The sequence below is a fragment of the Panthera tigris genome, chromosome B1 (assembly GCF_018350195.1).
Source record: "Panthera tigris isolate Pti1 chromosome B1, P.tigris_Pti1_mat1.1, whole genome shotgun sequence".
NCBI lineage: Eukaryota > Metazoa > Chordata > Mammalia > Carnivora > Felidae > Panthera > Panthera tigris.
Window position 1 is genome coordinate 165032390 of NC_056663.1, and position 16680 is coordinate 165049069.

The 16680-nt window shown below is 35.8% G+C and overlaps 1 protein-coding gene across 5 annotated transcripts in view; it reads left to right on the top strand.

The window, feature by feature from the left end:
• The window catches only part of LOC102970291 (cytochrome c oxidase subunit 7B2, mitochondrial), a 158264-nt gene that overhangs the window by 36104 nt on the left and 105480 nt on the right, over positions 1-16680 (top strand). Inside the window, exons 1-2 of one of the 5 annotated variants that reach the window (XM_042984599.1) lie at positions 11958-12053; positions 12994-13150. The exons of 3 other annotated variants lie outside the window; for them this stretch is intronic. The gene's annotated coding sequence lies outside the window, so the exon portion shown is untranslated. Of the gene's footprint in view, positions 1-11957; positions 12054-12993; positions 13151-16680 lie in introns of those variants that run through there. One more of the 5 variants, XM_042984600.1, reaches the window with a different exon arrangement.

Below are 16680 nucleotides of genomic sequence, written 5' to 3' on the forward strand. Positions count from 1 at the left end.
CATGAATTTAAGCAAATTCTGACCTTTCTCCCCCCCCCCCCAGCTGTGTTGCTCTTATTTTAATATAAAATAAAATTAAATATTGGATTTTGATTATATGTTGTAAATTATGCATTAGATTTAGTTTTCACAGAAGTCTAAGCTTTAAAAAAACATAGATTGGTAAGCTGAAGTTCACCGACTAAGAGAAAACTTGGTTTAATTTGATTCGAGACACAGAGTGAATTGTAATCCAAGAGCAAATATATTTTTCTCTTTATAGTTTATAGTATTTTAATCCATTTATCCACTGGATATCAATTTCAGTCTTCTGATAATTTAGCCAGCAAAATTGACTGTGGTTTAAATGAAGGGCATGATAATACCTTTACTAACAAATGGCAAAATGTTTTGAGCTCCTGCCATATTCCAAGTGCTTTCTACTTTATTTAATTTATATTTAATTAACACCAAAGCTCTATTGGGTAGGTAGCATTGCTGTCCCCATGTTAGATACAGAGTATTGTCCAACGTTACACACCTAGGAAGAGGTGAGGACTTGAACTGAGACTCCAACATTCTGACTTTGGTTCATTTTCTTAACGCAGTGCTGTAGAACTGCTCTATACCTGAACTTGTAAATGTCAGATTCAGAATTTGAACTCAGATCTCTGACTTCTAAAATCCATGCACATTATTATTATTATTATTATTATTATTATTATTAATTTATTTTTAAGTTTTCACTTTAATCCCAGTTAACATTCAATGTTATATTAGTTTCAGGTATACAATATAGTGATGTAATATTTCCATACATCAGTCACCCTGTGCTCATCACAACAAGTGTACATGCATGTTGCTGTCCAGTTTTCCCAGCACCATTTGTTGAAGAGACTGTCTTTTTTCCATTGGATATTCTTTCCTGCTTTGTCAAAGATTAACTGTCCACATAATTGTGGTTTTATATCTGGGTTTTCTATTCTGTTTCATTGATCTGTGTGTCTATTTTTGTGCCACTGTCATACTGTTTTGATCACTACAGCTTTGTAATGTAAGTTGAGGTCCAGAATTGTGATGCCTCCAGCTTTGCTTTTCCTTTTCCAGGTTGCTTTGGCTATTCAATGTCTTTTGTGGATCCATACAAATTTTAGAACTATTTATTCTGGCTCTTTGAAAAATGCTGTTGGGGCTCCTGGGTGGCTGAGTTAGTTAAGCGTCACGATCTTGAGGTTCGTGAGTTTGAGCCCCTGTGCTGACAGCTCAGAGCCTGCAGCCTGCTGCAGATTCTGTGTCTCTCTCTCTTTCTGTCCCCGCCCTGCTTGCACTCTGTCAGCTTCTCAAAAATAAATAAACATTCAAAAAACCTTTTTTTTTTTTTTTTTGAAAAATGCTGTTGGTATTTTGATAGGGATTGCATTAAATGTGCAGATTGCTTTGGGTATCATAGAAATTTTAACAATATTTGTTCTTTCAAACCATGAGCATGGAATGTTTTCCATTTCTTTGTTGTTGTCTTCAATTTCTTTCATCAGTGTTTTGTAGTTTTCAGAGTACAGATCTATCACGTTTTTGGCTAGGTTTATTCCTGGTATCTTATCATTTTTGGTGCAGTTGTAAATGGGATTGTTTTCTTATTTTCTCTTTCTGCTACTTCATTACTGGTATATCAAAATCTGTACATTGATTTTTGTATCCTGGGACGTGACTGAATTTGTTTATCAATTCTAGCAGTTTTTTGGTGGAAGTTTTGGGTTTTGTATATATAATATCATGCCATCTGAAAATAGTGAAAGTTTTACTTCCTCCTTACTGATTCGGATGCCTGTTATTTCTTTTTGTTGTCTGATTGCTGTGGCTAGGACTTACATTACTATGTTGAATGAAAGCGGTGAGAGTGGACATCCTTGTCTTATTCCTGACCTTAGGGGAATAGCTCTCATTTTTTTCCCATTGAGGATGATACTAGCTGAAAGTATTACATAGATGGCCTTTATTATGTTGAAGTATGTTGCCTTTGAACCTAATTTGTTGAGGGTTTTTGTTATGAATGGATGTTGTACTTTTTCAAATGCTTTTTCTGCATCTCTTGAAATGATCATGTTTTGATCCTTTCTTTTATTGATGTGATGTATCACATTGATGGATTTGTGAACATTGAACCACCCTGGCAACCCAGGAATAAATCCCACTCAATCTCAGTGCATAATTTTTTCATGTATTGTTGAGAGCGCTTTCTTAGTATTTTGTTGAGGATTTTTGCATCTGTGTTCAATATCCAGTATCAGTTATGTTTACCTATAGTTCTCTCTCTCTCTCTCTCTCTCTCTCTCTCTCTCTCTCTTTTTTTTCCATAATATCTTTATCTAGTTTTGGTATCAGGGTAATGCTGGTCTGATTAAGATGAATTTGGAGGTTTTCCTTTCTCTTCTATTTTTTGGAATAGTTTGAGAATAGGTATTAACTCTTCTTTAAATATTGGGTAGAAGTTGCCTATAAAGCCATCTGGTCCTGGACCTGTGTTTTTGGGGAGGGTTTTGATTACTGATTCAGTTTTTTTGCTTGTTATCAGTCTGTTCAAATTTTCTATTTCTTGCTGTTTCAATTTTAGTAGTTTATATATTTCTAGGAATTTATTCATTTCTTCTAGGTTGTCTAGTTTGTTGGCATATGGCTTTTCATAATATTCTTTTATGATTATATTTCTGTGGTGTTGGTTGTATTTTTCCTCTCTCATCTGTGATTTTATTTGAGTCCTTTCTCTCTTTTTTTTCTTGATAAGTCTGGATAAATCTGGATAAGTCTGGATAAATCAATTTTATTGATTTTTTTCAAAGAACCAGCTTCTAGTTTCATTGATATGTTCCATTATTTCTTTAGTTTCTGTATCATTTATTTTTGCTCTAATCTTTACTATTTTCCTTCTTTCTGCTAACTTTAGGTTTTGTTTGTCGTTCTTTCTCTAGGTCCTTTAGGTACAAAGTTAGGTCATTTATTTGATATATCTCCTGCTGCTTGATGTAGGCCTATATTGCTATAAACTTTCCTCTTAGAAACACTTTTGCTGCATCCCAAATTAGTGGTTATTTCAAAAACCACTAATAAATATGCAAAGAACAAAGAGAAAGAGAAAGACAATAAAGGATCAGAGAAAATCTTCAGAAACAACCACAAAACAAGTAATAAAATGGCAATAAATATATATCTATCAATAATTACTTTAAATGTAAATTGACTAAATTCCCCAATCAAAAGACATAGGGTGACAGAATGGATAAAAAAATGACTCATCTATATGCTGCCTGCAAGAGACACATTTTAGACCTAAAGACACCTGCTGATTAAAAGAGAAGTTGAGGGGCATCTGGGTGGCTCAGTTGGTTAAACATCCGACTTCAGCTCAGGTCATGATCTCACAGTTCATGGGTTCGAGCCCCATGTTGGGCTCTGTGTTGACAGCTCAGAGCCTGGAACCTGCTGTGGATTCTGTGTCTCTCTTTCTCTCTGCCCCTCCCCTGATTGTTCTCTGTCTCTCTCTGTCTCTCAAAAATAAATAAACGTTAAAAAAAAATTAAAAGAGAAGATTTATGGGGTGTCTGGGTGCCTTAGTCAGTTAAGCGTCCAACTCTTGATTTCAGCTCAGGTCATGATCTCACAGTTTGTGGGATCGAGCCCCACATCGATTTCTGTGCTGACAGCACAGAGCCTGCTTGGGATTCTCTTTCTCTCTCTCTCTCTCTCTCTCTCTCTCTCTCTCTGTCTCTCTCAAAATAAACAAATGTCTTTTAAAAATAAATAAAGGTAAGAGAATTGAGAAACATCCATCATGCACATAGATGTCAGAAGACAGCTGGGGTAGCAATTCTTATGTCAGATAAACTAGACTTTCCTTTCTTGCCTTTCTGTGTTGCTGATTTTTTTAGTGATTTGGATTTCTTTCTCTTTGTTCTTTGCATATTAGTGTTTTTTGATGTTGGGTTACTATTAGGTTTGTATATAATCTCTTGTGTGTATAGCAGTCTATGTTAAGTTGATGGTCGTTTTAAGTTTGAACCCATTTTTTTCTCTTCTCACATTTTAGGTATATGTTATGTTTTGCATCCTTGTGTGTGTGTGTGTGTGTGTGTGTGTGTGAAGTTCCTTGTTTTATTTCTAACAGCAATACTCATTTTTAGTGGTTTTGTGTTTCCTACTTCTATACTGTCACTTTTGGTCTCTCCAGTCAAAGAGTCTGTTTTAACATTTTTTTGCAGAGTTGGTTTAGAGGTGATAAGCCCCTTTATTTTTCATTTGTTTGAGAAACTCTTATTCCTCCTCCTATTTTGAATGGTAACCTTGCTGGATAAAGTATTCTTGGCTTCAGATTTTTCCCATTCAGGACTTTGAATATATCATACCATTCCCTTCTGGCTTGCAAAGTTTCTAATTTTTGTTTTTACATTTATTTATTTTGAGAGACAGAGAGATGGAGCACAGTGGAGGAAGGGCAGAGAGAGAATGAGATACAGAATCTGAAGCAGGGTCCAGGCTCTGAGCTGTCAGCACAGAACCTGATGCAGGGCTTGAACTCAGAAACCGTGACGTCATGACCTGAGTGGAAGTCAGACACTTAACCTACTGAGCCTCCCAGGCACCCCTGGCTTGCAAAGTTTCTGTTGAAAAATCTCCTGGTGCCCTTTTTAGTTTTCTCCTGTATGCTAATGACTTCTTTTGTCTTGCTGATTTAAAATTTTTTTCTGTATCACTATATTTTATAAATTTAATTACAACATGTCTTGGTGTGAATCTGCTTTTGATGATTTTATAAGGGTTCTCTGTGCCTTCTAGATCTGGATAACTAAGTGTTTCTGTCCCCAGATTAGGGAATTTTTTAACCATTATTTTTTCAAATAGGTTTTCTGCCCTTTTTCTCTTTCTTTTTCTGGGACTCCTGTAATACAAATATAATTACATTCGATGTAGCCATTGAGTTCCCAGGTCTATTCTTGCTTCCTGTGATTCTTTTTCCCCTTTTGTTCAGCTTGATGACTTACCATTGCTCTGTCTCCTGGGTCATTAATTTATTCCTCTGCTTTTTCCATCTTGGTGTTCATTCTACTGATAAGCATGTTTCTAACTTTGTTTGTTGTACCTTTTATCTTGGTTATGTAACTCCTTATTTCTGTGTTATAGGTCCCAGTCATCTCTTCCACTCTTTTCTCAAGTCCAGTGAGAATCCTTATGATTATTGTTTTAAATTCTCTATCAGGCATGTTACTTGTATCTATTTTGCTTAGATCTCTGGCTGTGGCCTTGTTCTGTTTTTCGTATGGAATAAATTTCTCTGTCTCCTCATTTTGTCTGCCTCTCTGTGTCTGTTTCTGTTTTAAGAAAGTCACCTGTGTCTTTTGCTATTGAAAGTAGTGACTTTAATGAAGAAAAGGCCCTTAGTGGCTTGCAATTCCCTGTTCCCCCTTCACCAGAACCTGGCACTTCAGGAGAGTATTCTGTGTGTGTTGCTCATCTTTTGCTGTTGTGTCTGAGTCACTTTTCCTTTCAGTGCAGTTGTCTGCACTGACTCTCAGCCTGTTATGAACTGTGCTTGCTCTGAGGTGTTAGGTTAGTGAGAACCAGGCAAGCCTTATGAGGAGACATGCCCACTGGGGAACTTGGGAGCAGGGCAGTGGTGTTAGCAAAATTTTTGCTGGGCTACTAGTCCTGTGCCCGTCCCCTTTGAAGCACTATGGTGGCCGGGCCCTATGCATGATAGCATTTGGGTGTGTGGCTGGGCGCAGTGTGGTGGTTTGGCCCTGTGGCTGGGCATTGTGCATGATAGCAGCAGGGGGTGCATGGCTGAGTGCAGTGTGGGTCAGTGCCTGGGGACACTTAGCTAGGCCCAGCATGGTGGATATGCCTGGTGGCAGCTGTGTACCTGGTAGCTGGGTGGGGCACATGTGTGGCTTTCACAAAATTTTCCCAGAGCCTGGCACCGAGGCTAGCCAGCTTGGAGTGGGTGAGCCCTCAGAACTTGTGGGTATGACGCCCTGCTATTGGGTTAGGTATCAAGTATCTATACATCCCTGGTTCTTTTAGGTGTCTGTGTATTTATGGCGAAGGGTGGGAAAGGAAAATGGGGCCTGCCAGTTCTCTTATTTTCAGAGAAAGGAAAATACTCATTCATCAATATGAATAGATCTGTCTCCCATTTGCTCCCAGAATTGTATAATCTGTGTAACCTGCCATTTTTATGTTGTCTCTCTGTGCAGCCTGCTGTCTCCTTAAGGATGCTGACCCAGCTGTCACTTGCCCTGGTTTGCCCACTGCTGAGTCAGCTGACTATTAAAGCTCCAGGTTCCAAGTCCCACTGGTTTTATGAACTCATGGAATTCAGCCTCTCTGGTTTTTAAAGCCAAATGTTATCGGGATTAGTCTTCCCCATGTGAGCTTTCTGGTGTAAGATCCCATTTCTCTTCTCTTTCCACATGAGTAGTTCCCTCCCTCTTGTGGGCAGCCTCCCTCAGCCTTTCTGAACTTCCTACCTTTTCAGATGCAGCTTCTTTATATTTGGTTGTGGAGTTTGTTCTGCCAGTATTCAGATTGTTCTCTGGATTATTGAGTTGGATGTGAATGATACCTATTTTGAAAACATGGGATAGGGTGATGTCAGGCTCCTTTTACTGTGCCAACTTCGCCCAGAGTCCTAAATCTGTGCTCTTTTGGTAGGAACCTGAGTCAAAAAAAGAGGACATAGAAGGAGCAGTTGAGTCAGGTTGAGTATAAATCAAAGAGGTTGTACCAGTGGCCATGGCAGTAAGAGAAAGGAGGATGCTTGGTAGGGCTGGGGTCTGGGTATTAAGATGGATAGCAGGAAGAGACCATACTTCTGACGAGAGACAGAGATTTGAACAATCTCAGCCCTATTGTGGAGAGAATGGGTGAGGGCTTGTTCATTTATCCATGCATTTTTCATCAGACTTATCCAATGTTAAGGACCACACACAATTTCTGAAAGAATATTTTTTCCATCTTAAGTCAACAGACTTTGAGGTTCTAGTTCTGCCAGCTACTGGATAAATAAATAGAGGAAAATCGCACATAGCTTTTTTGAGTGGTAAGCAGCATTTATCTCTCAAGGTTGTGGTAAGGAATATTCACTAATGTTTATGAAATGGATTTTTTTAAGTTTATTTATTTTGAGAGGAGAGAGAGAAAGAGAGAGAGAGAGAGGGAGAGAGAGAGAGAGACCCAAGCAGGTTCACACTGTCAGTGCAGAGCCCGATGCAGGGCTGAAACTCATGAGCTATAAGATCATGATCTGAGCCAAAAATCAGAAGTTGGAGGCTTAACTGACTGAGGCACCCAGGTGTCCCTGAAATGGCTTTATGAAAGTGGTCAACCCTCTTTTATGTTAGTTAACTATTATGACTAGTTACCTTTATTTCCAGCCTTAAATGCCTCAAGAATAAGACACTTCTCCATCATCTGCAGAAGGCTAGGGCTGTCATTGACAATCTTTAAAACACCTGGAACCCAGACAAATATACACATGCATACACACACGCACAGACGCACGCACGCACAGTCACTCACACTCGCATATGGTACCCATCAGAATCTTGAGCTGGGGAAGTAAAGCTGTATTGTTGAAAAAAGTCTCCTGCCCTCAAGAAATTATTAAGTATTCCCCTGGAGTGTGTGAGCCTATACCAAACCAAATAATTAGGTCAGGTTTAACTTTGAAATGCAGTATATTAAACCACTAGAATAATCTCTATATATTTTTTCCTCCTTCTCTTGTATTTAATGCAGAGCGAATCGTTTCATGAATGAAAAGTGGCCTGAAACTCACTCACTTACTGCTTGAGTTAGTATACTAAGATATAAGTGATGCTACAATGTTTTTTTCACTTTGTTGGGAAATTTGGGGGAAAGTGTGTAGTAAAGAAAGTCAATGAGTGACATTTATGTTTCCCCAATTTAATTAGCAGTATCTTTTCTCTTCACATTTGTATAAACCATTTCTTCTGTTTGAACATTGCCACCATTCTTTCCCACTCAGTCCCCAGCCCTGGCTAATTCCCACATTTTCTTTAGGTCTCGATGTACAGGTTAATGGTCTTGGAAGGCCTTCCCTGTTCTTTAAGACTGAGAAAGTGACCCCACCAATTTCTTGTTCTCAAATCATCTTTTACAGTTTTAATATCTTAGTATTTTAACTGCCTAATAACATCTCTATATCTTTCACTAGATTTTGTCTGTGGGTAGGTCCTTGTGTTTTAATCCTATTATATCACTATTGTAGTCTTTATCTAGAGGTTACAAGCTGGGGAAGGAGGAGGGAGGTCTGCAGTTTTTAAATGTAAAAATTTTTTTAAACAGCCAAAGTTTAAAAAATTCTCTTTAGCAAATGATGTTGGGAAACTGGAAAGAGACATGCAGAAGAATGAAACTGGACCACTTTCTTACACCATACACAAAAATAAACTCAAAATGGATGAAAGACCTAAATGTAAGACAGGAAGCTATCAAAATCCTAGATGAGAAATTAGGCAAAAACCTCTTTGACCTCAGCCACAGCAACTTCTTACTAGACACGTCTCCAGACTCAAGAGAAATAAAAGCAAAAATGAACTATTGGGACCTCATCAAAATAAAAAGCTTCTGCACAGTGAAGGAAACAATCAGCGAAACTAAAAGGCAACCAACAGAATGGGAGAAGATTTGCAAACGACATATCAGATAATGGGTTAGTATCCAAAGACTATAAAGAACTTACCAAACTCAACACCCAAAAAACAAATAAATCCAGTGAAGAAATGGGCAAAAGACATGAATAGACACTTCTCCAAAGAAGACAACCAGGTGGACAACCAACACATGAAAAAATGCTCAACATCACTCATCATCAGGGAAATACAAATCACAACCACAGTGATATACCACCTCACACCTGTCAGAATAGCTCACATTAACAACTCGGGCAACAGCAGATGTTGGCGACGATGCGGAGAAAGAGGATCTCTTTTGCATTGTTGGTGGGAATGCAAGCTGGTGCAGCCACTCTGGAAAACAGTATGGAGGTTCCTCAAAAAATTAAAAATGGAAATACCCTACAACCCAGCAATTGCACTACTAGGTATTTATCCAAGGGATACAGGTATGCTGTTTCAAAGGGGCACATGCACCCCCATGTTTATAGCAGCACTATCAACAATAGCCAAAGTATAGAAAGAGCCCAAATGTCCATTGATGGCTGAATGGATAGAGAAGATGTGGTGCGTGTGTGTGTGTGTGTGTGTGTGTGTACACACACACACACACACACACACACACACACACACACAATGGAGTATTACTCAGCAATCAAAAAGAATGAAATCTTGCCATTTGCAGCTACATTGGTGGAACTAGAGGGTATTATGATAAGGAAAATTAGTCAGAGAAAGACAAAAATCATATGACTTCACTCATATGAGGACTTTAAGGCACAGAACAGATGAACATAAGGGAAGGGAAACAAAAATAATATAAAAACAGGGAGGGGGACAAAATATAAGAGGCCTAAATATGGAGAACAAACAGAGGGTTACTGGAGGGGTTATGGGAGGCGGAATGGGCTAAATGGGTAAGGGGCATTAAGGAATCTACTTTGGAAATCATTGTTGCACTATATGCTAACTAATTTGGATGTAAATTAACAGATAAATTAAAAAAGTTAAGATACTTTACATTTAAAAAAATCCAGTTTCTTTTGAAGAAAATAAACATCAGAGGTTCTGGCAACACTGGTCTGTTTTTCAAGGCTGATTATGAGATAAATAACCTCCTTTCTCATATTTTATATTATTTCTGATTTTCCTATTAAAGAGAAGACTGTTTTAATGGGGATAGTACAATTTAGATTTTTAAAGGAATCAAAGTCTTCTTGTGAGTTTGAAGCTAAGCAAATTATTTGTTTAAGAATGTAAATTACATTCTTTGCAGTGATCTTTGCAGTGATCAAGGAAGCTTTTTTCTTTGTAATGATCAAGGAAGCTTTTTAACTCCTTTGAGGATGAGATCATGCTCTCTGGGATGTCAGAGTAAGACATTTTAAGGGAAACTGAGTATCTTCAGGTGAACATAAAGAATGTAACATGAATAATTCATTTAGAAAGGACATAACATTTTTTTTCAAATATGGGAATAACTTTATTTGGGGGTTGCTTTTGGTTGTCTGATGTAGGAGGACAGTACATCAGATAATTTTGTTCATGTACATGTGTCAGCATGATTTTCAAAATCTTTTTCTCTTAGGAAAATAGTAAAGACAATAAAGGATGTTGTTGATTGTTGCTTGACATTGGTAGTACATTAAAAGCTAGTAAGTTTAAGGAAATGTACTATTACCATTAAAACATGAATAGAAAAAGGCAGTATCTTCAGCTTATTAGCTTTTAATGTTCTATTTTGTGGTAAATGTTAAATTAAATATTTATGTTTTATATATGATCCACTTTCCCTGATTTTGCCAGTATGAAAGATCTACTGTCACCAGGCCAGTTTCCAAGCTGTTCTTTAAAAATACCGTGCTCATTCCTTCCCCTCAGAATTCACAAATTGGCTCTAACTAAAACCATTTGGTATCTCCCCCCTTGGTTGCTCAAGTCTTGCCTACCATCCCGTGTCTAACATAAAGTTCTCTTTTTCACACATCCTTTTTTTTGATAGAGTTTTATAAACAAAAGAGACATTGGAGTTGGACAAATCTAGTTTTGAAACCAGATTTTCTACTTACTGGATATGTCACTATGTAGACATTATTTAGATTCCCTGATCCTCAATTTTCCCATAAAATTGTAAAAATTGGTATAATAATTAAAGTTTTTATGAGAAGAAAATGTTACAGCATATTAAACATCTGAAGCATTATAAAGTGTCAACAAATATTTTTTCTGTAGCACTTAATAAAACTAAAGATTGTAAACTAGCAGCTCACAGGCTGCATATGCCTCAGAGATGTGTCTGCTTGATTTATATGATGTTTTAAAATTGGTTTGCAACACACACACACACACACACACACACACACACACACAGGGAGAGAAAGAGAGAGATTTTACATTCACCTCTAGATTCTTGTTTCTGTTTAAAAAATGAGAAGACCTGGGAACCCTGGGCCTCCATTCATTCCCATTGGCAGCAGTCCACAGGCACTTGGTGAGCAGCTTTGCTGAGAAAGCGTACTTCAGTTTGGCTCTGTATCTACTTTGCCCATTGTACTTATTTACTTGGCCTTCCTGGACCTGAAAATCATTTGAATTTATGATCCCAATGTTAAGTCATTTATTTGTGTACTTGAATGCATTCTACCTTTTATCTTTAACTGTGTATATATATCTTATTCTATGGTACATAAAAACACCATATATTTTAATGCACCAAATTATATATAGCATATCTTATATATAGGCTTATTCTGTGAGATACACACACACACATACATACATACATACATACATACATACATACATACAGGCTCTTAGAGGCCAGACATAAGATTTTTAAAAATTCCTCAAAATCCCCACCTGCTTTTAATAGTTAATAAGCTAACTAAATTAATTACAAGATAATACATACTAGTTAAATTAGATTGTGATATTGAAAGATACAACTGTGATAGTGGAATTTATCTGTTATCAATATTCCTTCCACCTCTCTATGAGGCTATGAAGGAAAAGAGAAAAAATGCTTACTATATTGTTTCTTACTCCTCTGCTGTCACCAGCATTGGTTTTTCAGAGCTTTTCTTCTGTGCACTGAAATTTTACTACTGCATACATTCTGAAAACTCTTTGTTTTGATCAGTTTTTACTTCTGTAGCTTTCCCACTGGGAAATTGTACTCGCTCTTTGTTTAATTTAGCTGTTACATAAATATGTTGAAATGCTCCACTATTTCAGTTCCTACTGTGAAAATATTTTGTAAGCAGCAGTATTAAAACACTTTTTTTCTCCCAGCTATATAGATCATAGGAATTTCAAAGCAGCAAGAGAATGTAAAGCTTACCCCAGTACACCTCCTCGTGACACCACTGGGACTTAGAAAAGAAAATGGTGAGGCCACAGTTCACCTCCAGGTAGAAGAACTGCAACTGGAGGCCAGTATTCATGACTTCAGTTCAAACTGGTCTTTAAATTTTAAATAGAAATTAGCATTTTATGGTGTTTGTAAGCCAAATAAAACAGATTCCACTGAAATAGTTATTCAGTACCTCACAGTCCGAATCAGCTAGCACTTACTAAACTTACTATGTGGTACAATTTTATTCTCCTCAGGGCTGTATGGGGTAAGTATTATTACTGCCTTCCTTTTATAGTAGGGAAATCTGAGGTATAAGAAAGGTTAAGTAACTTGTTGAAGGTTAGACAGCTCGTGATAGCTGAGATGGGATTTTGACTGTTGTTGTCAGGCTTCAGCTTCTGTGCCCTGAACCACTAGGCCACCTTTCTTGTCATTGTGTGCTCGTCCTCTCTATTCTGTTCTTCACTTGTCATGTCCGTGTGTATAATATTGACAACATTTTCAGTCTTTCTACCTGCGACCACTTGAACTTTAACTTTTACATTTAAAGATTTGTACCTTTGTTACTAGTTGTATCAAACCATATCACCATTGTTCCAACTACTTTTATTCCTAGTCACCATTTCACCTATCTATCAAATTTTGAAGTCATTATAGTTGTGATTTTCTTCCACTGCAAATATTCCTCTCCTCTTTAAAAAATAAAAATAAATAATAAAAATAAAAACTTCAGCTGTGATGACTTTGGATGGGTACAAAAATTGTCATAATAGCTTTGCCCAAGGCTTTTTCTCAATTACTCAAAAAATGTCTTTTCCCCTAGAAGTAGTTTTAGTCTTCAACTATTAATTTTACCCTTTCTATGTAAAGAGAGACTACTGGGATGAAAAACTGCATCTTCTATTCAAGAGAGAATATCTTATTCAATTTAATATCTTTTTTTTTTTTTTTTTTTTGTAAATCTCCTTTCAGTGCTAGATGAAGTGCACTATGAGAGGAGACTAAAGGAGTGGAAACCAGACTTTGCAGTTGAGGAATAAAACAAAGGGACAGCATGGCAAATAAAATCCCATATAAGGTAGTCCTGAGAAGTAAAAGTCAATATCCAGTCCTCTAGTGCTGAGCTGAGGTGAGTGTGTGAAGTACAGCTGAGACAGGTGATGTTAGTCAAGGGCTTTTGAAGGAAATCGTACCCCATCCTGGTCCTGTAGTCCTATCCTCTCCCTGGCTTTTATCCCTCACTGACCTGTAGGAACTTGGAGGAGCAGATAATTCAGAACTTGGATGTATATATATATATATCATTTTATTTTTATGATTATAAAACAAAACCAGACTTCATGATGAGCATTTTAAAACTATAAAAAAAAAGTATGAAGAAAAAAATTGTTACCCAACACCCAGAGAAATCCATTTAAAACAGTTACTTGTCTATCCTCTGGGTCCATGTGTTTAACTGCCTAAACACCTTTCTGTTGCCTCTACATTATTTAAGTTCAATAAACTTATGATCGTATTATCTATATATTTTTTAGCTTAGTTTTCTCACTCAACCCATAAATCAGAGTAGCATAATGTACTTGTCTAGTTTGCTGTATTTTTAATATTGTTCAAAAGCAGGTTTTAATGCTTTTATTATGTTTTCTTCTGTGATGATTGTCATATATTTTTGTTATTCTCTTTTCATGTTTTATTAGGAGTAAATATTGAACACTTTTACATAGAAATCTTTATTTCTTTATAATGAAGTAAAACTTATATAATTATTTTTGATCAGTATATTTTGTTAATTTCTTTGGGAATAAATCCTAGATCTAGGCTGAAGTTAAATGTTTAAGCTTTACAAAACAAACAAGAAAAATCTTGATTTTTCCTATGACAAATTAAAAAACATTGTTTTAAAAACTTTAGGAAACATAAATTGACAAAATGAAAGTTAGAATATAATCTGATAACTAGGTTTCACTCTCTTTATAGTGTTTATTGTTTCATATTTATTTCCCATTAAAATGTTGCTGTGGCTTATTTTGCTTAACTATAGAACATGACTGTCTTTACAAGTCATTAATTTTTCTAAATACCCCTTTTAGTGGCTTTATAATATTCCATTATAAAACTATGTTATTATTTTGATGACTGCATTTTATAGGATATACAAGTTAATTTCATTGTCTTATATTATAAAATTTCTGTAATAAATACCTCTTGTTACTAGTTGCTTTATTTTGTTCCTGATATTTTGCATTTAGTCATTGCTTTCACAAATATGTTTTGAGTGGCTATTATATGCCAGCCCCAGGAAACTAACCTGTAGCCTCATGGAACTTATAGAGTAGAACAGTGCTGTCTGATAGAACATTCTGGAATGATAGAAGTGTCTGACCTGTCAAATGCAGTTATTATATTTTAACTAATTTCTATTTCAATTTCAATAACTCTTTATAGCTAGTGGCTACTGTCTTGGATAGAGCAACTGTAGAATTTACTTATTCATATTCTCAAGTCTGTCAGCTATCTTGACCTTTTGTGGGATTCATACTAAGAGTTCCTTTCATATAGTCTGTAAGGAGAAATACCTGAGTAATTCTATTTTAGAGGTTTTACTAACTTCTGTAACATTTTTTTAAAACTCAGTGTGTTAGGTAGCCAGTTAACTAAGGTAAATAAATGTGAAAGCTCTAAAAACAGTATGTTAATATATGTTGGTGCATGTATTTATATACATTGTACTGTATTTGTTCAATCTCAAAGGATTAATAGTCACTAAAAGTTAATTAGTAAATCTAACTTAAAAATTACACTCTACTCAGTATATCTTGTTGCTTTAATTTATAGAGTTAAAATATTTTGTTCTGATTAAAATAATTTTAAAGAAGCTGAGTTCACTTGAACTGTCTACAAGAAAGATATTTGATTCTTTTGCTTTTAGATTTTCTCATTCTACCTGTGTGAAAATCTGTAGTTATATAGAACTTCATGTAGCAAATACAGGTTCTAGAATTGAAGTGGAAAACATTTAAATTCATGACTTGTAAATTAGAGTCAATTGATTTAAAATACACCATTAATGACACTTCTGTTGGCATGTCTTTTTGTACAATTCTGACTCTTGGAATAATAGTAAGATTTTACATATCCCCAATATAAACAAGTATAAAATTAAATGAGAAAGTAGGGAGAAGCCAAAATAGGATATAAACTAAAAAATAAATCTAACTATATTACAAAAGAGTAATATAACCAATTGAAGAGAATAGGGAAGAAAATAACCAAAATTATTGTGGAAAACAGAATCTTAACTGGATATTGTATAGCCAAAGAGAAAAAAAAATGTATATAAATGCTGTGATTTAATTAGTAAAAGTGTTTCTAACATGATTGGAATAGCAAGGCATATATTTTATATACATATTATACACACTAGAATTTTTATGTATATACTAGAATTGGACAAATAAATAAACTTTAGATAATGAGACCTGGGTTTTCTCACTATTGCAGAAAGAGGTTTAAATAAGGAAAGAGGGGAGGGCTAAAATGACTCCTGTGATATTGGATTGGAATCAAAGGTATCAATATAAACTCATTGTGGGTTTTTTTTTTCATTTAACTGATATATATCATTTTAATAATATCATGAAACACTTTTGAAAGAAAAAAAAATAGAAAGTTTAGAACAAAAAGCCATGTCAAAAACCCCAAAAGGCATAGAAATAACCACATAGTTTTGTAAGATACTAGAGACAATGAAAGAACCATGGAAAAGGAGTGAAGCAAATCAGACATGGGTTGAGAAAACACCCATTGTATCCTGCTTGGAACCGTGTAAACTATTAACAAAAGCCTCTGGTACTCAGAAATCTAGTGCTTTCTTTTCTTTCTTTCTTTCTTTCTTTCTTTCTTTCTTTCTTTCTTTCTTTCTTTCTAAGTTTGGTTGACATATAATTATAATATATTAGTTTCAGGTGTACAGTATAGTGATTTGACAATCATATACATTATAAAACTTTAATATATATTCAGGTAGATTCAGGGTATGTGGGGATAGTCAAAGTGGGTGAAGAGGAGTAGGAGATACAGACTTCCAGTTATGGAATAAATAATTCACAGGAATAAAAGGCACAGCATAGAGAATACAGTCGGTGGTGTTGTAATACTGTGGTATGGTGACAGATGGTAGCTCCACTTGTGGTGAGCATAGCAGAAGGTATAGGTTGTTGAATCACTATGTTGTGTACCTGAATTAATGTAACATTGTGTGGCAACTATACTAAAAAAAAAATACAGTCTATTCTTGTTACTTACAATAGTTATGATCTATGAAGTCACCACAAACACTGAGCTAGAGAATACCAAACCATTGTTCCTAAGATAAATACAGGATTAGGTTCCTGAAAGCCTCTCTTCACAATAAAAGTGAGTATCATAAGAGGGTGTGGAGAAAAGGGAACCCTTGTGCACTGTTGGTGGGAATGTAAGTCGGTGTAACCACTGTGGAAAATAGTATTGAGGTTACTCAAAAAATTAAAAATAGAACTACCTTGTGATTCAGCAGTCCCACTTCTAGGTATATACTCTGAAGGAATGTAGTCATTTCCATAGGAAGAGATATCTTTACTCCCATGTTTGTTGAAGCATTATTTACGAAAGCCAAGATAC